Source organism: Falco biarmicus, chromosome 2, assembly GCF_023638135.1.
Source record: "Falco biarmicus isolate bFalBia1 chromosome 2, bFalBia1.pri, whole genome shotgun sequence".
NCBI classification, from domain to species: Eukaryota; Metazoa; Chordata; class Aves; order Falconiformes; family Falconidae; genus Falco; species Falco biarmicus.
This window is the reverse complement of record NC_079289.1, coordinates 9,042,322-9,065,630: the sequence shown is the minus strand read 5'-3', so window position 1 is coordinate 9,065,630 and position 23,309 is coordinate 9,042,322. Positions and strand designations below refer to the sequence as shown.

The window sequence follows — 23,309 nt, the reverse complement described above, 5'->3', positions numbered from 1 at the left end:
TCAAGTTATTCAAGAAAATTTGTCCTGACAGAAGAAACATCTTTTAAGAGGACAAGTACTCAGCCTTAATTTGAGCTAGACTCCACTGCACTCAGACATGGAAATGACATTTTGATCCCACTCATTGCAGACAGTACTGACACCGACTTGTTACAAAAATGCCCCAAATACTGATCTCAGCTTCTTTCCCAACCATTCCACATACTCATGGGGAAGAGCAGAATTAGTGCATTTGTTTGTATAAAAGAAAATCGCAAAAATCCTATAAATAATTCTGCATGCACGTGCCCTTGCATGACCAAAGGTTTTATCTATACTTTGGTAATGCATCAAATACATGAAGGCAGTTTCATCCTGAATTTTTTTTACAGCATGAGAAGGCAAAAGGCATAATTTGAGGAGGTGAAAGGGAGACGGTCAAAGCACATACAATTCAACACATGCGAACAGCCTGTTTTTTTCAAAGGTGTGAGAGGTGCTTGGTTTTGTTCAGCTATAGGAAAAGATGGGTAAATCAGGATATTTGTGAAATCTACTATTTTAAATGCTGTAAACAAAGCAGAGCTGTGCTCCACTCCACCCAAGATGTGCTGGCTGGTTTGCTACAAAAGTGGAGAGAATTAGGTCAAGAGGAATTTTTAAAGAGAGAGAGAGACTGTAAAGGTTTAAGGCTGAGTGAGATGTAAAGTGTAAATAGGATCATTGGAAACGTAAATAAATACAGGATGAAGCTGACTTTATCAGAAGCAGCTTGATGAGGAACAAAAGCTGGCTAGACTGAGAAGAGTTATAAGGGTCTTTGGACGTGGGGACACACAGCTGGAGTTTGACGTGAAGCAAAGCCTGAGGTGTAGAGGTGTCATCCTCTTTCCCTCTCCTTCACTGCCTTGCTCCCCATCCCTGACTGTGCCACTTGCCCTTTCCCCTTCCTTGGCGGGTCAGTTTGCTGACAAAGGACAGGGCCAGCACTGTGGGTATCTGAGCTGGCAATCTCTCTGCCACTAAAACTGGAGGCAGCGTAACTTGATAGGAAAAGTCAATACCGTGGAGAAGGAACAAGCCTGAACAGCCCTCTGTGTTCTCCCTTTGCAGAGGGACTGGCCCCGGCCGCTGCTTGCATCTGTGCAGGGGAGGTTAGCATGATATTATTTATTCACTGAAAGAGAGGACTTGTATGCCAGCAGCAGCTCAGATGGACATGATCCCAGGGCAGTTGCATTCCCTCTTTCAGAGGCATTGCCATGCATACCTTTCTACAGTTGCTGAGATGCAGAAGCAAACAGATGGGTCAGGTGAAAAATGAACTTGCACTTGGAGTAGCTGAAGATGGTACAAAGGGAAATGAAGATCCTTTGCCTTCACAGATACCGCTCAGCCTTGTGTTACCATCTGAATTCTTTGGTAGTGCTTCATACTTTACACCAACTTTGCTTTCTCAGTTAACTGGATGCAAGGGCTGGTCTCAGTGTTCATGCTACCGCCTGTTTGCATTGCAGGAGCAAGAAGCAGCCCCATCCACAGACCCACCTTCCTCTTTCTCAGGCACTGGGCACTCATTTCTGAGGCACAGGGCACCCATTTAATAAGTTCTTGTACGGCAGAGCTTACAGTCTATATACAAGGCAAGGAAAAAGGGCAAGGAAAAACATAATAAGTGAAAAGGACAAAGTAACAGTGAAATTGTCATAAATTTAGCTAGTTACAACCATATTAAATTGAGCAAGAATCAAGGTTGGCATTCTCACAGTCTAAGTCTGCTAGGGAGTGTTTTGTCTGGCATCATAACAGAGGTGAGCCTTTAATTAGTGTGATCTTGAAATCAGTGGGATATCGGCACAGTAGGAGCAGTGGCTGAACTTCAAGGCCTCCCGTTTAAAGTAGCCTGAGCGCTGGAGAAAGAAGTCTTAGATGAGAAACACCAAGAAAAGCCACAGCATATTTCAGACTTCCAAAAACTTTTATCAGAATCACTGTTCTACTCACAAGATGAAGAATGGAAAAATCTGGCCCCTATTAAAGAAAAGGTCTTGATTAAAATGGTGATTTTAGTGCTGCTTTCAAAGGAAAATCCTATTTAAAGCTCCTGTTTCCTCATTTTGATAGATTCCCCTGGGAAATGTACGTAGGGATAAGTCCTTTAGAAAACACAGTGTGCTGCCCTTTGAACTTAGATGAAATTCCACATGGAAAATATAACAGTTTGGTATTCTTTTTGCTAACAGAGTCAGCAGAGACATATAGGAATGCAGAATGCGATATGCATATATATATATATGCGCTATATATATATGTATCTATGTATGTATGTATTATATGTACGTATAACAAATTATTTGTGCCAAACGAAAGGAAACATGCTCAGGGTTAAAAATGACCAGGAAAAGTGGAGTGTGTGTCTTGTTTCTGCTCTTACTTTGAGAGCAGGATTCTGCACTGTCAGGTCCTTCAAAGTCATCCTACCTCTGCTGAAAGAATATGTCTCTGTGCAAAAGTCAGATGTATCGCGGCTTATTTGGAGGGGTAAACATGCTGCATCAAGCATGAGGTCTCTTTAAGGTGGTCATCAAATAATTTTAAAAAATTATGCCAATATGAGATTTGTCTATAAAGTAGGGGTGAATTACACAAGAATGTTGATAGGCCAGGAACTGGGAAGGTAAACAGAAAGTAGGTTCAGACATAGATTTTAAATTAATCTGGTCATGTTCTTAACCCAAGCACAGAATTTTATGGTAAGCACACATGTGCTCCACGTGCTCATCACGCTCCTGACTGAGGACCGTAATGGGGGATAGTACTGTAGAGCTCTGAAGCAGGGGGTACCCGGCATTGGTTTGGATATTGAATAGCATCTCAGTGGGCCAGAGTGACACAGTCTGTACTGCTGGACATGGGCATTGCTTTTGAGCAGCATTTTGGGGGAAAACATGTATATTGAACATCAACAAAAAACCCCCAGCTAAATAACAACACTTGTCAGCAGTGGATTTGCCAAGTGACAGATCTTGGATGTCCATAGTTTTTGCTTGCATAGAGGTTTTTGCTTGCATGTAGCAAGTATCAAACCCCAGGGTAAGGGTCAGTGCCAAGGATAGTCCAAATGAATTGATTAAGCTAAACCAAGGTCAAAAAGCGTCAAACAACCTCTTACTTCTCAGGAACAGGATTACTCCAAAGCCATTTTTAGGGCTTTGTGGCTCAGGTATTATAGCAGTCTATCCTTGTATTCACTGCATTGTGGGGCTTTTTGTTGGGTTGTTTTTTTTTTTTTTTCTTCCTGTGCCACCCAAAAGGATATTTCCACAGAACCGGGTTTAACAGCTGTTTTGTGTTTTCTTTTTCCAAGAATGAAAAACATCATATGTGGGATTCATCTGACCAAATACAGCCATCAGTTTCCAAGCTAGTCACTCTCCAACTTCCTTTAGAATCTCTGCAAAGAAAAAGCACTTTGAGGGAGAGACTTGTCTCATGTTAAAGGCAGGTAAAATTAGGCAAATTAATTGTGCCCTAAAAGACCTTATTTCCTGCTTTTCCTTGCAAGCAAGCTGAGACACACTAGCTCAGATATTCCCATGTACACCAAAAATGTCTAAACTTAACTGAGATAAATGCCAGTGTGTCCTGTTTTGTGCTTTCCTAAATTTTCTGTTTAAGTGGCACCAATGTTGCATTTTTTTGCTCAATTCCTATATGCAATTTCTGATTTGCAACTACTCTCAACTTGTCATTACCAAGTGAGAACAGAGCATTGCGTCCCTTCTCCACAGCAGGAGGACACCACTCCATTCTGGAGGATACGGTGTCACCAGCTCGCAGTGCTACAGTCATTGTCACTATTATCATAGCAGGGAGTGCTAACTTGTGGTTCCTGAAATACATCTGCTTTGGATGCTGCAAAGCTACCCAAGTAGTACCAGCCAGAAGACTTGATCCTGGCAGGTCTGAAGAACAAGTGTCAGCTCACCTCATCAGGTGATTTACTGAGCTGTGGTAAGAAACACCTGTAACTAAGTAGAAATATCAGGAAGTTGAGGAGGCATGCTATTCAGTGAGTAACAACTAACAGACCCTTACTTAATACCAAGGGTTTACTGTACTGTACTATTTGTACCTTTAATTGATTCTTCCTAGGTATAGTGAATCTTGTGAAGTTTGCTGATGCAATGGTACTGCACATCACACTTTCCAGTACTATTTGGCTCTCCTTGACCGTATCTTTCAACCTCTCTGATAACATCTGGTTTACCGTGTTCTCTTGACACTTCTCTGCTTTTACATTCGATATTGGCTTTGGGGTTCCAGACTTCTACCATTGCTACCAAGTGTTCTCACTTGGAAAGAAAGAGCCCAGGACTGGATACCTTGGGCACTGTCTGACTTTGTCATCTTTTGCAATTGTAAATACAAACTGGACACACTTTTGGAGCTCCAAAGACAAGCCTTTGCTCTCCATATATAGAAAGCTGACTGATACACTCCAGCTTGCATTATATCAGAGATCAAAATAGGTGGTGACCTAGTGATCTTCTGACCTTCTGATCTTAAACTGATCTTGTGATCTTAAACCCTATGCCAACAAGTATTAACATTTCTGTTACTAACAGATCTTTCAGGTCCATGTGTTGCTTTTTCTTTGCTGTTGAAACTTTTCATTTTTGCCACGTAACCAAGCTGCTGTTGGGCATCGATCAGAACCGCAACTATGCTGACTGTTTAATGAAATGCTCAGCTGACGTAGCTTTGGCAAGTGCTATTTTTCCAGTTACGCGTCTTATCTAGTGAATTAAATGTGTTTGAACCATGGTAGCTGTGGGGAAAAAACCACACCTGGGTGAAACAAAAAATGAATCTGAAGCTTTCCAACAGCAATATTTTTACTCTTTCTGGGGATCAGCTGAGATGAAGCACAGAAGAAAATACTGGTGGAATAGCTCTTCTTGGGTCATTTCGGCTTAAGCTGGACGGGGAAGAGCTGAAAAGCTTTTGAAAGATTTGATTGTGGGGTTTGCTGTGCAGATCCCAAAGCAAAAGAGGTACAGCTAAATAAAGGGAAACATCCAGAGATAGCCTGTTTGAGACCTACCCGCAGCAAGTCTTTGAAATTACTGTGTATCACTATACATATAAATCACTATACATATATATCACTATATATTTTTATATATTATATATAATATATATTTATATATAATCACAATATATAATATATATCACTATATAAAGGTAATGTATAGCTAACAGATTCACTGAGGCAAACTACAGCCACATTTGCCCTCTTAAAAAATGTACCCCTCCAGGTAATACTGCTTTTATGTCAGCCTCTCCTCCTTTAAAACCAAACCTAGACAGTTCTGGTCTTTGTTTTTACAGTAAAAAGCTTGAAAATGGGATATTTGAAATGTCTGTGAGGAAAATCTGAGAGAGAAACTCTTATTTTTACAAATCCGCCTCTGTGTGATAAGCCAATTCACATTTTTTTGAAGAGCTGGGCTGCCAGCACTGTATGCCAGGCAGGTTTTGGATTTGCTCTGCATCCCTTGGGCACCCAGTGCTCTGAACCCACTGAAATGAAGATGAAATACAAGAGCCAGGACTGCTGTTATTCTGGGAGAGGCCAACAAAAAGAAGTGCAGCTCTGCATCAGACCTGAATATCACTGTGCCAATAAAACCCATTATTCTTATTCAGATTTCACCTGCAATTGTTCAGCAGTATTTATGCTTAAAACTGATATGTTTATCTTGCCAAGCCAAAGCTGTATATTTTATTTTGCCTCTTAAAACTCCGTGAATTTCAGTACCTTTGTATATCTGTGTCACTAGCAAGTTAACTGAAGAGCTGATTTCCATCAGATAAAAGACTGACCTTGACAAATCTACTTAATAGCTGTGCATATGGGTGAAGAAAACAAAATAAATAAATCTCCATCTCTCTTTGTATAAAGCAGGCGTTATGTTTTTATCTGTGAAAGTTTCCACGACTTTCATTTCATACCAGCAAGCTGCTTGGGAAAACCATCTAGCAAGTCTCAGCAGTCCAGAGAAATGCCCCAAGCACTGCTGGTAGCTATCAGTATATGCTGGTAGCTGTTGATATTTTGACAGCTGTTTTGACAACACAGTATTTTGTATTTTCTATTTGGTATTTCGTTTTCATCAAAACCTTTCCTCCCATCTTAACCGTTTCTCACTGATAGCCCTAAGTAAAGACATCAAATGCATGACTGATTCTTCTTGACTGTTGATGTGTTTGGGTTGGTTACTTCCCTTCCAGGTACCTGTGGTATCCTGGTTTTACAAAAAAAGAATTGCTTTGCTCAGGTTTGTTTTGACATGCAAGCAGCTTGCTGCCAGGGCTCTTCAGGCCAAGAACAAGGCTGTCCCTCTGCTCAGGCTGGACTTGAGAGACCTGGATCCCTTTCTCTTCCAAAGATCTTCCATATGAATACCCCAGAGCAGGTCCAACACTTCCAAGAACCTCTGCGTATCTGCACAGGATCAGTGCAGCTTGGGGGAAGGCACACCAGCAGTTCCCACCGAACCCACAAGCACCAGGCTATGGCTCTGGCTGCAGTTCCCGTCCTTCCTTCCACTGGCACCTCCTCTGCTGGGCAAGTAAGGTGGTAGGAGTTAACCAAAAAAGAAACACAAACGTTTAGTAGTTAAGGTAGTGCCCTGGGCACCAGGAGGCATGGGCACTGCTCCGTTTCCTTGGGATTTGCTTCTGTAGAGCCATTAACCTTCTGAGAAGAAGCCATAGCCGGGAGCAGACCAGGAACCGCTGTTCTCCCAGGTCAGCTGCCCACTCGGCCAGAAAAATATGTAATACTTCTACACAGCATGTGGCAGAAGGGCTGAACATCACAAAGGTCAGAAGAAGACTGGAGGAAGTTGGCAACAGAGGCTTGGGGGTCAGAGCTGCAAAGCCTTGGTACCAGTGGCTTGCGGGGACATCCAACCCCGTAATCCTCATTCTCTAAAGAGCCCATTTCACAAAATGTGACTCTTCCTCCTACACTCACCCTCAGTCCTGAGGAAAACAGGCCCCAAGTGAAGGGGTTATGTCAACAAAACAATCCTGTGAAGGTATCCACCAGAGGGAGTTCAATGAATGCAACAAAGCCAGGCTGAGCGATAGATGGTTACAGAGGCTGGGGCGAGCTGCCCGTGCGCTCCCCGGGGCAGGCAGGCTGCTCCCCGCAGCTGCTGCTGAGGAGCCTGGGCTGAATTCAGCAAAATACTGACCCAAATCTGCATAATGTTAAGTGAATACTCAGTGAACTCTAAAGAATTGCGCTGCGCGTTGCATTAAGCGAGCGTTTTATTAGAGCAGGGTCAAAATACTCAGCGCTTTGCAGGATCATATGAGGAGAAGAAAAGACTCTGTTTACACCTCGGCTTTTGTTTTTCCCTCACTGGTTCGCTTGTTAGGAGGAAAGCTAAGCCAGGGCCAGTTTCTGGGAGGCCCAGGGAGGAAGCCTTGGAAGCAAACCCAACTGCTTCCACTCAGGAAGAGTTTTTGATGAGGCTGCTCCGACACGCAGCGACGGCGGCTGCGGAAGCTGCTGCTCTCCCTGGATCCCGCGTCCCTCTCCCAAAGCAAAAAACAAGGCAAGGATGGCACCTTGCCGTCCAAAGCAGAGGATCAGTCTTTGGTTCAACGTGAGGTCTCCCTCTGAGGTTGTTTTGTCCAATTCATGTTAATGCTGTTTTCAGTAGAGGGGAACAGTGTGTACTATCCCTTTACCAAAAAAATAGTCAAAATCCTGCCTCCCTCTGCCCCAGAAAGCAGGCAAAGGATCACAGTGCTAGAAAGCTGCTGTGGAAATACCCCAGATTAAAAATACCATTTTAGAGCTTTTAAAATTATTTTTCTAATGCATCTCCTGTGTATTCTAGTTTTGAACAGTTCCTAGAAGACATTTTAAAAGAAAAGCACTCCACGCTGCCGGAAATCTCGATCCAAATTCTGTTTTATATTAGAATAAAGGAATACAAAGAGTTGATCCCAGCTATGTGCTTTGACACAACTCCTGGCTCCAGGCTAGCAGAGGCTGTGAGAAGATGTTAGATGGAGGTGATTCCTGTCTTGATGAGATTATTTTTTAATAAGGGAAAAAAAATAATAAAAGGCATCGCAATATTACAAAAGGACTAGGCTGTTGTTTCCGTGGCCGCAAGAACTGTCAGGGGAACAGAAGGAGATGCAGAGAGGGTTTCGCTTTAGGACATTCCTGAGCCTGAATTCCAGCAGCCGGCCCCCAGCCCAGGGCACAGCCCTTTGTCACCTCTCCTCCCTCTGTAAACCAGGCATCTTAATACCCCCACTTTTCACAGGAATGCTAAATAAAATGCCTTGAAGATGAAGTGCCTGCGTTGCTGTCACGCTGCCAATTCTCCTGCTCTGTGCAGATTCATATGGTAACAGGAGCCAAGGTCAGGGAAGCATTAGTCAGTCTGAATTTGGCAAACGGGGATGTCAGTGTCTGATAGCCCTGGCTCGCAGATTAGATTAGCGTGAAATGCCCTGCCTAGGTTATCCTTGAAAATCACTTCAGCTACTGCAGGAGGCGGCTGTTCATTGCATTAGCAGGGTTGAGAGCAGGACGGTTACTTTCAACAAACATTTGCTTTGCCAGTCTGGATTTTCCAGGCTGTTGGTGTTGGTTTAAGCCTATATGATTTGATTGTAAATACCCCCAGCCTTTTTAATGGGGTGCTACAAATCTGTTCATATTTAAGCTACGGTTCTTTTATCTCTTTCCTTTTTCCTTTTCTTTCAATCATGTCCGAGGGGTGTTCACTGACAGGCCACTTTCAATGGTGGTTCCTTCCCTGTGGAGGTCTTGTTAGACCTGTGCAAGGGTGCGGGGTTTTGTACAGTGAATTCCTGCAGAAAGACCGTGATTTAACCCCTGCCAAGCCTGCACATCCATGGGGTGCCAAGCAGCACTGAATACTACCTCAGCAAAGCGGGGCATCCACATCAGTGTAAATTTTTAATGGACAACCCCTACGACAAGCAAGACTAATGAGCTTGTATGCAACGTCCTCTGCCCAATGTGCCCCCAGTTTTGGAGCAGGCAAGTCGGCCCCAGCTGCCAGACACCATGCTCCACTGCTCCAGGCCATGGGTGGCAGCTGGCGAGTTCATCCTTCACTGCTGGGTTAGAGAAAACATCTGGGATGACAACAGGTAACCTCGTTCCTGTAACAGGAGACAAGCAGGTCAGATCTATGACGCTTGTTTTGATCACATCAAGAATGTCCTTTGCATATCTAATCTATTTATTTTTAAAATATTTTCTTGATAGAAAGGCAAACATTAAGAATGAAGAAGAAAATGCCAAGTGGGTTCTCAATGCTGTTTGCCAGTCACCTTTAGTCTGCTGTCACTTGTAGTCTAGAGCAAAGGCGAGTCTTTTGAAGCATTACTGATATTATTAGAAACCTAAATATTTGCACTGCCTCTCCTTGTCTCCATCAGTTTCACACAAGACACCAGCTTTTCTGTTAGCAGTCCTGAAGGCTGAAGTCCTTGATCCATGCTGTGCTTACCAGCAGGCTGGGATGCAAAGAGATGGGGAGACAATATGGATCTAAGTCACCTCTACTTTCCTGCCCCTTTGCATAAAGTGTTGCAGTTAAATGGGTGCTCAAGTCGTGGTGGTTATGGTAGGACTGTAATGCCTTGCAGTGATGCAGCCCTTCCCATGCACTCGCCCTTAGGGCAAGTCCTCATCCCTTCTGCAACCGTGGAAAAGCACAAAGTGAAATATCAAGATCAGGCCAGCGTCAGTATTAACAGAACTTGGGGAAAATGCCATTAAACTCAGTCTAGAGCATTTTTCATTTAATTCTGTGAGAGCCTGACAATAAATATTTGTATTCCTTCTACTCTACATACCCCGACTATCATTCAGTAAATTTCATATGGTACAGGAGTGTGAAACAGTCATCCCCAAAAGTAAATATCTTCCAGCTTCACGGTCATTTGACAGAGGTCTGTTTTGCTCTATACAGGCAAATCAGCTTCCAAAAAGCCACATGTTTCTGGAAGGACAATATTAACAAAATTGAAGTGCGTGTGAGGCAAAGCCAAGACGAAGGCAGGAACGCACTCAGATGTCAGTAAACACTCCCTTTTCTTTAGCCGCTACTGCTCCCTTGCTCCTTTTTTTACTGGCACAGGGTAAAAAAAAATAAAAATCCTGATAAAGCCACAAATGACAGAAGGCAAATTTAATTTTTGCAGTGAAACCAGTGTGAAACAGCACTGGGCTGAATTAAAGCCATACAAACTGGGGATCAATCAAACAGTTTGTGCAGAAGCATCCCAGGACAGCCGTGCCATTGCTGAAGTCTGCGATGGAAGCAGGGCCAGGAGTCACATGGAGATGAGTCCTTGCAAAGAGTCATCTCTCATATAATCAAAATCAAAATACAGTCCAAGATGAGATTGCTGTAAATAAAAGGAAATATTATTAGTTTCAGATGGCATCATAACACTAAGTTTCAGAAGAAATCAAAGCCAACGTGTTGAAGAAAATAACCACCCCTTTTGGCCCATCTTACAGAATGAGGTATTGGCATCAGACAGCCCCTCTGGATATGGAGATGGTTTTTCACATACATGCTCCTTACAAAATCAGGAAAAAACAACCCCAAACCCAAGAAAAGGGGCTTTCTGCCTACCTTCTCCACATTTCTGTTATAGTCTGGTCTCTATACGTTTTACCAGGTGAGGCCATGGGAACCTTTTTTTTTTTTTTTGCCTGATGAATTTTGCTTGTTTCAAACCTGCAAAAGTCACAAATTTCCATCTGAAAAGTCAGTTGTACTGTGCATGGCTACTAGCAGGAATAGAAGCTGGGGCTATCTATGCCTTGATTAATGTTGAAGCAAGAGAGCCAATTTTATGAGAAAATCAAGGGTGGCTTCACTGAACCCAGTAGCATGACTTAGTGGATTCAAGATTTCACCCCAACCATTCCTCCTGCAGTCTACAAACTGAACCTGAAAGTCAGGTGTTTGTCTTTCACTTTTCCATCACCAATAATCTGTGTTTGGACTTTCATAGGCAATTGTGTTTACAACTCATAAACCAGAAACCCACTCTGACACTGAAGTTGTCCCTGCAGAGCTCACAAGAAGAAGAAGCACTGCAAGTTCATTTTAGTTAATCAAGTCGGTTGGTAAAGTCCTGTATATAGGCAGGAGTTCACTCTGCTGCATAAGCAAGGGCCAGACATGTTTACATGTTTCCATAGTCACTTAACAGCCGCCACATACAAAATCTCCAAGTTTCGCATGCTTTCAGGTGAGCAGAATTCCACCTGGATGCTAGCCTTCATTTTGCTCCCATTAAGACTGTTAGCTGTAGCTGATGTCTTGGGTTCACCAGAAAAGTAGCTACACGTCATTTGCTCAGACACTCAGTATTACATTTTTGCTCAGTTTCCGCTGTTTGTTTGGCTGGTTCAGTTTCTATCTGTACCTTTAATTCTCATGAACATTGTAAGGTAGTCCATTCACATTTCTAAAGTGGTGGGTTCTTCTTTGCCTTGCCTTGGTCTGTGTGTGACAAATGCCTGTTTATGAGCTGCCATGTGGATTTTTTCTGATGCTTCTTTTATTTCCACAGTTGGGACTGTGATGTCTCTTCCAGGACCCGCAAAAAACCTGCTCAAACATCTTCAGAAACTGTGCAGGTTACGGTTTTTAGTTTTATTAATTCTTTTGCTGTGGGCAGAGGTTGTTGAATTCTCAGAGATGAGAGTAGCAAAACTAACTGAAAACGTGTAATGCTTCATCAGGAGCACAGGGGCTGCTCTAGTGGGTTAATTTTTTATTTTTTTTTTTTATGGCTGTGGTCTCTTCTAAGACTTGCATACCCTTTCTGAGGGGCTTCCTCTGTCCATCTGGGGTGCCTCAGCACTGCAGTGGTCCAACCATTTTTCTCTGGCAGTGAGGTGACAGCTGAAACCATGGCTTCTGCCTGGAGGGTCTCAGGAGAACATTTACACTGGTTGTACCCCTGCTTCATAGTGGTGTGTCACTGGTGTCCAAGATGGTTAAGGACAGAGCCTTAGCCAACAAGCGATAACTCAGCTGTGCACCTCTCAGCATCAGTGCAAATCACATTGTGGACAGCAATGGCTCAGATGAACCCAAGCAAGACTAAAGGGATGCTGATTAAAAAGGTGGGATGCTTTAAAGAGCTCACTTTGACATTGACCTCACATCACTCTATAGCAGATGTCTCCTTGCTGTCCCCATGCTGAAGAAACATGAGTCCTTTTCAGAACTCGCAGGACAGCACTCTCTAAAAGCACCTTATTTCATCTCTGGCAAGCTAAGAAATTCCCTTATTTCCTTCTGGATGAGGCCTCAGTGACCCATGCCTTCCTGACCTCCCATTTGACTCGCTGTGATTCCCTATTTGAATCTGGATATGAGGACAAGGCCAGCTCAGCTTGCCTCCTCCGTGCTTCAGGCTTCCATGGATGTAGATGACTCCACTGGCTCCCAGGCAGCTTCTGGTGCCAGTCATCTAGCCCATTTCGGTTTCCTGAGGTTGTGATGCTATCTCAGGAATAACAGAAAGCTAAGATTAAGCTGAAGACAAAACAAGTGTGGGTTTTTTTTTTTCTCCTCCCTGGAGCCTGGCTGTTAGAAGAGATCAGACAAATTCAGTCCCTGAGCACCTTCAGGAAATTAGGTAAACCCTTCCTGCCCAGATGAGCTCTGTCAAAATGTGACTCAGTCTTCATTACTGCAAAAGCAATTGTTCCTGTCTCAGCTGCAAGGTCATCTCGGGATTAAAATATTTGCAGCTTACTTCTGATGAATATTCGCTGTCTGAAGGCAAATGAGGAAGACACTTCATTTTCCTTCAAAACACTCATAGCTTACGCAGATCCAGCTAGTCCTTCCTCTGGGACAACGTCACTTACATAAAGATGAACTTCCTAAATAAAGCTAAAACCAGCTACTAGGGAAAAAACTTGAATTTCCCGAAACACTCGGAAATGAGGGAAATGCCATTAAACAAGTAAAAGAAGGGCATTTAAGTTATTATTCTTTCCAGATCTTGTATTATAATTGCCACTTTTACAATAGCACCTATATAAAGCAATTGAGATAAGAATCCCCCTGAGACAGGCATTGTGAAAAGTCCTTACCGCGAGAGGCAATCCCCATAACAGCAAGGAGGTTGATGTTGAAGAAATTGAAGGATCTTATAGCTGAATGTCCCGTCAGTAAAGCTGGATAACAAACCTTCCTTTCACACTCCGTTCACCTTCAGTGAAGGAGGACAAATTAACCGGCATGGCGTGCCACACTAATGACTTCCAGCATTCGGACTAGGTCACTTTGAATCCATCTGCCGGGGAGACCGCGGGCAGAGGTGACCTGCCTTGCCAGGGCGGAGGGCAGGTGGGATGTAAGCCAGCTCCGAGCCAAAGGCTGCGCGGCCACGTTGGCACGGTGCCGCGGTTCCGTTCCTCTGCCTGGCTGCTGGGACCGAGGGGAGCGAGCAGAGAGCGGGGGGGAAGGATAATCCTGTAGATAAAAAGAACTGAAAGAGAGAGCATTCCAGTGACTTCCCTAAGGTCACGCGGAGGCACTGGCTGGGGTGACAACAGGGCACAGTAGTGAAGAGCAACAAGACAAATCTCCTTTTCTGGAGGGCGAGCAACCCAACTTTGTCTGACCTGGGCTTGGAAAACATGTTGTACGGACAAAGCATTCACCTCCTCTTTCTTCGGGCTGTGCTGGCTGCGACGTGGCCAAATTTGTATTTTTCTTCTCAAATTTCTTTGTGATTTTCCCTATTCCGCCACCAGAGCCCAGGGTGAAGTGTTAGATACCAGTGAGGAAGATGAGGGCACACAGAAGGAATGCAAGTGTTGGAGGAAGCCGGGCTGCCAAACAGCATCTGCGTCTACTGCTGAAGGCTGTGTTGGTGCTGACACACGGGGTTATTTCTGCTGTGCTATTACCCGGGTGTCTAATTAAAGACAAGGTTAAAAACACAGCCTGAGATTTAAAGTTGTGAATACTTACTAGCGGAGATTGCAGATTTTGCTTTAGTGTTTAAAAGGTCAGAAGCTTTACAGCTCCTGCTAATCTCCACCGAGATGCATCCCAAACGCCCTCTCAGGCAGCACAAGCCTAGCTTTAGAACACTGGGGCAGCAGAGAAGTATTCCCCTGCCAGGGCTAATCAGAAAAGATTGCACTAATGAGAAACTTACTCAGATTTTTCAGACTTAAAATGCTTGGTAAAAACATTCCACTTTTTTTTTTTTTTTTTTTAATATAGGGAATGAAGTGGTTTTTTTATTGCAACCAAGCCAGTGTATTGTTTAATGCATAAAGTGGGGGGATAAATAATATTTTTCCATTAGGCTTTATTTGGCATTCAAAAGAAGTACAAAACCATATTTTAAATCGAGCTACTTATTCATGCCAAAAAGCATGAGTCACACATGATGGTATTCATGGAGAAGCCAGCAAAGCTTGGAGAAATATTTTGGTGTTAGGTTTCTGTTCCATATCCAGAACCAGACAAACCAAAGTGTCTGGAGGGCGAAATTCGAGAATAACAACAGTGGTCAAGATTTTCAAATTCAGGTGCCTAAGAGATAGTTCCATTCCAGGGGACTTTGATAAAAGATAATGTCATTGCTTGAAAATTTGACTCCTGTAAATTTTCCAAAAGCTTAACGGGCACCAGAGGTGTGCACTGCAAAGGCAACTGGGGTGGGATTCAAGTACCCGCTTGTAGGTGGCTGCATGTGAACTAGGGACTATGCTCTCGTCATGGCAAATATGGATGGTGCCTACAATAAAGTTACAGTCAGCGGAGTCTGGAAGTGACTCAGTTGACTAACGAGGAGGTGACTCCTGCAGCGTACACCAAATTATGCTGAAGGCTCCACGGTCTGTATTAGCTCAATCTCCGCTGAGTATAAAGGAAGCATAGACACTTAAACTTTACGTACATACTGGCACTTACGTGTTTTAGTGTGTAACTGAATCCCACAGCAGATGTTTCAATACAGACCATCCGTGTAACTGTAGCCAAGCTGTCTCAAACTACGACTAAACCAGTTGTGTCTCAGGGACACCCACTCCACACAGAGGTTACTCCTCTGTGCACACATTCTTCTCCTTGCACATCTGTTCCTTCACAGCAAGGAAACAGAGGTTCTCCAAGTCCCCCTCAACCAAACCTCAGAGGTGAACACCCTCACTCAAAGCAAAATGCCAGAAGACCTTCTAGCTCTGCCCACATGGACGACACGACCCGCTCTCAAGCTGCAAGAACTACCTGACCATGCCTTATGCCTACAGGTCACAGGCTTGAAACCCGAGGTTGAAGTTTGAGTTCCAACCACAGGAAAATGGAGTCAGCACCAACCCTGACAGCCTGGGCTATCTCCTTGGCACTGTGCTGGCCTCAAAGGTATTGAGATTCCTGACCAAAACCATTTTCAATCATGCTGTTTCCGTGAAAGACAGTCTTGGAAACCAAACATACACAAACACTGTCCCACCAGTCTTTGGAGCCTCCCCTGGCACATCTTAGAACTGGCCTGAGCTTCCAAATATTTTTAAGAACTCAAGTTTTGTTTCTTTTTCCTTTTTTTTTCTCCTTTTTTTTTTCTCCATTTATCCACTTTCACAAACTTTTTTCCATAGGAAATCGCAACAGAAGTCTGATCACTGACTCTCGTTACATGGACCTTTAAATCTCTGCAGGGTGACACTGGAAATCAAGGGTTTCTTACGTTCATTAAGCTCCCTGCAATATCTAATATGCGTGTGTACATATACATATTTATATCTAATCTATGTAACAAAGGACAGGAAGAGAGGGAAAATCAACCCCAAATTCCTCATGGCTAAATGTCTGAACGGGTGAGGAATGCTGACAGAGGGGGAGGCGTGTGCCTGCAGCCCAGGGAGAGATTGCAGCGATGCTGCAACTGCACTGAAGCAAGGCTGCCCTGATAACCAGAAACATCCAGAGGACTCAGCATCACGTTTGCTGCAAAGGACATCAACAAATATGTAAAATGATGAATGTGTTCCACAGAGCATACACAAGGTAATGTGTTGGAAAATGAAAGAAAATGAAGGGGGGTGGGGGGATGGGGGATGACAAATGACAGTCAGGGCTCCTCGGCTCTGCGTTTTGCTCTGCCTTTCCTGGGGTCCAGCTTCCTTGGGAGCCAGGGCTGAAGAGCTGAGCACTAAGCGATACGTGCCGCACCGACCTCGTGTGATCCCGCGGGGCTGATCTGCGAAGGCACGGCGTAAAGCCTGGAAATGGTTCCTGGGGAGGGGTGGGCCTCACCACTTGTACGGGACATTTTTATAACCCTGCCCCTTGGACTGGGACTGAGAAAACAACAACCAAGCCGGTCACAAAGGGTGGCGTTGCCAAGTAAGGCAGTTGAAACTAATGATATAAATACACTTTGAACAAGACGTCTTTATCAGGAGAGGAAGTATTAAGAGCTACAGTGACCAGGCAACACGGGAGAAAGGAGGATAAAGAGGGACTGAGATAAGGTTAATGAAGAATGACAAATAGAGCCAAGTGGCTTTTTCCTGGTTAAAAAAAAAAAAAATAAAAATTTGTCCCTTCCACTTACGAGCTCAAGGAGGGAGAGGGGACTTTCCTCCGCCAAGGAGCTGCACAAAGCGAGCCCCAGCAGCAAAAGGGAACTGGTGCCGCTGAAACCCAAACCCTCGCCCTTACCAACACGGGGTGAAGCCCCAGTCCAGCCACAGGTCATCCTGCTCCCCTTGGGGATAACTGGATTGTTCCCATGGGGCACAGCCTCTCTGGGCACAGGCAGCCCCGGGCAGTCCGGGCACACAGGCAGGGGCACGGCTGCTACTGCCCTCCCCGAAGCCCGGGAAAGCCAGCCACAAGCAGGTCAAGCCCTGCAAAAACAGTTGATTGAATAGATTTCTCATTTTGTTGTTCCAGAAAAGTTCCAAAAAGAATAATGAAGTGAATTGATTAATTAAAGAGCAGGAATCAACCAAAAGCAGAGCAGTACCTCCCGGCTAACACACCCTATTGCACCTACAGCAAGAATTGTTTTCATCTCTCCGTGGTGTGGTTTTAATTTCTAATAACAGCTCCCTACAGCCATTTGCAAGCAAATTTCCCTGCTTGTCAGATGACCTGAACCTCTCCATGGATGACTCCCTTTCTAGTGGATGGAAAATGCAGCAGGCTCAGCAGCAGTGCTGGGAGACCAGGAAGAGCCCATCCCAGTAACTGGCTGGCTCGAACAAAACTAAAGCCAGTGGAAAGAATCCAAATTACTTTCGAGGACGCTGGCTCAGGGCTTTTGAGATTTCGGGCCAAGATGACAGTGCTAGAAGTCATAGAAGCAGAGCAGGTGTGAAGGTCAGGAAGAGATTTATAGAGCAGCACCCACTGCCCAGCCTGCACAGTTGCCCCGCAGAGCAGGCTCTGCCTGCCGCCACGCTAGCTTGCTAACGAGTGAGCTTTCGCTGAACAGTGTCAGGACCCTGGGACCAAACACAGGCTTTAATTAATTAATCTGACCCCCTGCACCCACGCTGTAAGTAGCCTTGTCTCCAACCCCGCCTCGGGCTCCATCTCCACCTGCTCCTGAGCAGGCTGCCCAGATGGACCCCGGACCTTGCCTTGTCTGGTGGCCACTGAACAGAGCTGGTCACTGCTGGTGGCCCACCTGGAAAAGCACCCTGTCAGGGATGGCACTGTCTGTGTTGGGAGCCCCCTCAGCTTCCAGCTCGTCCTCCCTCGTGGAGCAGCTTCACTCTGACTGCTCCCAAGCAGGCACTTAAATATCCTATACCTAGCCCACACATGAGGATCCCATGAGCAGCTGATGACAGGTCTTGCAGGCATCCCAAAGTGTTTTCCGTACTCAGCTTCACCAGCCTTCCTGGCTTTGGCAGGCGTGTAACTTTCCTACGAGCAAGGCAGCTGGGCATAGGTTGCTTCACTGCAAGTCAAATCAAGACAGCTGACCTTCAAGAGCACCTTGAAGACGTATCAATGTTCTCCAAAGGAAAAGGGATGCAGTTTCCAGGCCAGGCCATGCAATACTCCAGCCAATTTCAAGTTCTGAAGAAAGGGGTTAAGTGAAAACCTGGGTTTACATATAGATATAATGAGGTTAAAAACCGAGTGTTACATCATGGTGAGTTGTATGTTGTGTGTAAACTAAAAAAAAATAAAATATCCAAAACCCAGCTTAATATACACACATCCATACATTTTTGTGGTTTCTTCTAGCTCATCTCAGCCAACAGGACCTGGATATTCTTATCATTCAGTCTCAAATTCAGATTTGGGAGCTTTGATATGCCATTTATAACCTAATTTATCCAGCAATAAGGTAAGGTTGCAATGGCCCATTTCTCAGGACTGCTCTCAGCCTTAGCACATTACTGTTTACAAAATACGTGTGCAACACAGATTGATATTGGCTTGGTATAACATGCAGGTAGATCATCACCTGAAAAGCATATCTGAGTAGCAAAGCATTATTAATGATAACTTGTATTTTGATAAGGCTGACAAAATTTGAGAAAGGGCTAGGGGCGATGAAAAGATGGATGGGAAACTCTTAGTAGCTGTTTTTTCTCACAGGAAGATTTACGATCTCTCGCAGGAGCTGCAGAGGGACTTCCTAGCTCTTACCTCCAGAAAATGAAACACATTCCACTGAAAAGTGGTGGTAGCTAAGAATATCTGAAAGGAAATATTCCACATAGCTTCCTTTGTGTCTCCACATGGAGCCTCTTTGACCTCGAAAAGCCAGTCCGTCTCATCACTTCCATCCCATGCAGATATAAACATTTGTTGCTACTTCGTGTCGTTGGTGTATACACCGAGATGCACCTTCAAAACAACTCATTCTTTACAAGCTGAGATGTGCAGCCCAGGCAGGTCTGTGCCTTACCACACAACCTACCACATCACTCAGGATACCTAGGGGTAATTTGTTCCAATAACATTTAAAGCACTCTTTTTAACAATATCTTAATTTCGTGTTTTAATAAAAAAGGCAGACCTAGGCTACAGCGGAACAATTCCCTGCATGAAATACCTTCTGAACTCCAGAAAAACGTGTTTTAATAGACTTCCCTTGCATAACATCTAACAAGATTTTCAAATGTACAGATGCTGTCCAGTTGCCATCACTTTGCTGGCAGCTGCTTCACAGACCTTTTCTACAGGAAAAATAAGCTATCAAAAAACGAAAACACAAGAAAAATATGGTCAAAATAATATTATTTGGTAGAAGTACCATCTGCTCATTTAAAAGCAGCAAGTGTTTAATATCCTGTAGTCACTCTTGTTTTTCAGGCTTTTTATGGTTCTGAAATATTTGCAGGACAAAGGTCCTGGAAGTCCCAGGCAAGGGAAGAGATCCACCGCTGTAAAAACAAACCCAGAACCAACCAGCTCATTGATGAGATCAGCAAAGAAATGTCATTTACTCCACTGTGTCCAATGCAGTGCATGCTTAGAGCTGCCTCCTTGCTCATCAAAACACCCTCCTTTTGGAACCACCCCTCCTCAGAGAGAAGAAGGGGAATTACCTAAAAATCCATGCAAAAAAATTGGAAAATACTAACTTGTCTCACTTCATGCTGTGCAAGGATTTCACTGGAAGGAAAGCAGAGGGACTCCATAGATCTGAACATGTGCAAGTGCTTCTTTGTGGACCCAAAGGTTTTAGGGAAGCTAAACCAGGCTTATTATTGAATTTCTTTTTGTATGCTGTAAATTACTAAAGAGAGGTCCCAGATTTCAAAATCTGGCCTGAATTTCAACCTCCCAAAGAGCTAGGCTGATTGACTCTGTGGTTATAGTTCAACTGCTGTCACGGAGCCAGTTGCAAAACTGGCATGTGGTTCCAGCTCAGATTTTGATTATTTTTGGACCAAGAGCTGATTGTGTCTGGATCTGGGATTTTACATTATGTCTCTATTAAATAACATTTTGCAAATGCTCAGCCCAGAAGAAGAGAGTACATTCCAAGTGGCATAAACTGTTTTAAAACAAAACTGTTTTCTAAGCCTCAGGTTCCCATATTCTGCATCATTAGGACCTGAGAAGCACTGAGAGCTGCTTGCAGCCAACAGCTCAAGCATCACCCTTGATGGAGCAGTCCCAGACCCCATCTGAATCTTCTTCTCCCTCCGCCACCCTGCAAAACCTGAGCCTTCACGAGCAAATCCAGCATAGGTGTCCCAAGGATGCAGACAGGCCTCCCAAACTGGCCACATCATGCCTCTAATGGCAAAAGGACCATGGGATTGTGACCGTCCCTGTGCAGTCGCACCACGGGGCTGTGACCAAGCTAATGCTTTCAGCCTTGGTGCAAATGCCCAGCCCTGCCATTCTTCATCATGCCAACCATGCTCCAAAAGCTGAGCCTTAACAAGGGACTTTCCCGGCTCAAAACCCTCTGAGCAAAGCTAACCTCATAGCAACAAGCTCTGGGTGCAAGTGATGGAAAGAGGGAAAGTGGGAAATCTGGTGACGTTCCAGGCTCAGCACCTTTTTGGCTGAACTGTGTGTGATGATGGGTGGATGAGGGGAATAACAGACCTGTGGGTTTTAATTAAGCAATGAAAACCCCTGTTCTTTGATCAAAGCAATAGAAAAGCCTCCGCATGGCATTTATGTATCTCTAGGTTAATCTGTCTTAAGGGTCTGAAAAACACATTGCACCTGCAGTAATTTTTACTGTTTCTGGCCATGTGAGTTTTGTCACTACACATGTCTGGAGCTCTTGAAAATACATTCAATAAGCATGAACTAATCCTCGCACCAGCCCAGTGAGTGAGCATGGGGGAACATCCCACAAAATGGCTCAAGGACAGGGTGGGTGACTGTACTTTGCATTCTCCGCATATTCAACAAAATGAGGATTTGGGGGCTACCTACACTCTGTGGCTGCCTCATATCACCTGGGCCATTTATAAGGCAAAAGACATAAATCAGTACACGGTGTTGCCCCAGAGAAGGGTCACAGAGGCACGGACAAGAAAAAGCAGTGTCTCAAGAGAAGCTCAAGAGAAGAAACCTGTCTCCTGCCTTACAGAGCCATGTGTATCACTTGTCCCCGCTCCCTCTTACCACTAATGAAGTCAGCGATCTGAGTGAATTATGATTCATATCTTACCTACAGTGACTGTCAGAGTTTAAGCAGCCTTTTAAAAATGGATTTCCTTGAAATACTGATACATACAAATGTTACTCAATAAAGATCACTCTTCTAAAATTATTACCCCTATTAATTACAATACGATTTCTTTCTCTTCCCCTCCTCCTGCTTGCTATAAAATGCTAACAGAGCTATGAGACAGTGAAGTGCTGTGGGACTCTGGATTGCAAACCATCAACACAGCTGCAGATTCATTTCCAGTTGCAGATGCTTTCTGGCTAATGAAGTTAGATACAGAAGAAACGCAGTTTGGCTTTGATGTTTTAAACAGTTTACAGGCCTGATTGTTGGAATGGGGGGGGGGGGGGGGGGGGGGGGGCGGGAAATAACCTTTTATTTGTACTTTGGGCAAATTAATTTTTGAAATGGCTGAAAGGCAAAGAGCCTTGTACCATCATGCTTGCAGAGCTGCTTTTGAGATTGAAGCTAAACATAAAAACTTCTTGGACAGGAGCCTGAAGTGTTCCCTGGGGAATAATTGTGCAACAGCAAAGGGATGAACTAGATGATGAAATAAATCTTTTTTTGCCATTACTGTGTCTGCTTCTAAAGTTATTGGAGTGCTGCTAAGGACAGGATAGAAGGAAAGACTTAAGACTCTTGTAAGGCTTGTGAGAAAAAACACCAAAAAATCCCAGCAGCTGTGAAAGCCAAAGACACTGCCAGGCGTGCTGGCACACTGTGCAGTTCAGGCGATGCAGGAGTTCTGTGGATTTTTAGAATTCCCCAACGCCACTGCGAAATGGACAGAACAACCAAGTGACAGTCTGCGAAGAAGGAAAAGGCTTGGGAGCTGCCATCGGAGTGCACGTCGGGGTAGGAACCAGAGGCAACTGAGGCAGTGGAAAACAAATCTGCTCGGAGCACAAACTCACCCAATGTGCTCGTGAAGGGCAGGACACCTCTAGTCTGCTTGCTGCAGTTCATGTCATATTTTCAGTGACCAGAGCAGGGGGCTGGGAAGTTATCCATTGCCTGGAGGCAACCGAGTGTCTCCAGATGACAAGGGGAAGAGACAGAGGGCAAGGACAGCTCTGCAGAGAAATGGGGAGGGAGGTGAGAGGGGCAGGAGCAGGAAGGAAAAGGAAAGCATGAACAAGGACTCGGTGTAGTTTGCTGCAGCCTAGAAGTTACTGACACCTTGCTTCCAAACATGCCACAAGGACCAGCAGACACGTAGGAGCCTTTGTTCATTGTCTGGTGTTTGCGCTGTAATGAAACTTGCATTCAAAAGACCTTTCAGGCCATTTTGGTGAGCTGATTACAGGAAAACCATTTGGGACTGCTCTGAAGCCCTATGCACTCTATCTGGCTCCTTTAAGATCCCCACTCAGCATGTACCAGAGCATCTTGGTGTCATCATCCTTCTTTACGGCAGGTGATGTAATTGAAAAGAAGGGATAAGTCCCGGTTTTGCACAGGTAAGAAGAGGTGAATTACAGGCAATGATGTACAATGAGTGAGAAGGAAATTCTCAGGGAAGAAAGTTATGGCAAAGGGGAAGTGTGGAAGCATTTGGAGAAAGCAGCAGAGGAGAGGGAGTGGAGCTGGGCTCAGAGCTCAAAAGGTGCAAACCCGCAGGAAGAAGTGAAAAACAGATAAAGGACTTCTGAGGGTCTTGGATGGGAAGGTGGTGTCTGTGGAAGTGAACAGGATCCTATTGCCCAAATTCCTGGAATACATTTCACCCGCATATCATAGGATTTCTGCACATAAGAATCCTCAAGCATGCTGAAAGTCTTGCAATGCTGTGGAGAACAACCATGAACAACCTTTCACGTGATCTGCATTTTTTGAAGGTGGTGGTGGTGAAATTTCTCTACCTACAAGCACAGCATCTTGCTCAGTGCTACAGCACTATCCTGAAATAGGTCTTTAAAGTGGGGGCTTCACAGCGTATTAAAACAGGACACAGCATCAGCTCTGGAGGAGCCTGTGTGACAACATGCACATGATCTTTGCAAGGTGAAGGAGAAGGTGAGAAGCAACAGAGGGAAAAGTTAGGGCTGTGAGCTGCCCAGCCAAAGCAGAAGACACCATGC

The 23,309-nt window shown here is 44.5% G+C and overlaps 1 long non-coding RNA gene across 2 annotated transcripts; it reads right to left on the bottom strand.

The window, feature by feature from the left end:
• Positions 1-10,229: 10,229 nt before the first annotated feature.
• On the bottom strand, positions 10,230-19,826 carry LOC130144944 (uncharacterized). 2 transcript variants are annotated; one of them, XR_008820317.1, is made up of 2 exons: positions 19,670-19,826; positions 10,230-10,464 (listed from the first exon to the last, which is right to left on the bottom strand). It is a non-coding gene; the product is annotated as an uncharacterized LOC130144944 (long non-coding RNA). The 2 variants fall into 2 exon arrangements; XR_008820318.1 differs by lacking the exon at positions 19,670-19,826 and adding an exon at positions 13,187-13,408.
• Between the last annotated feature and the right edge of the window lie 3,483 nt (positions 19,827-23,309).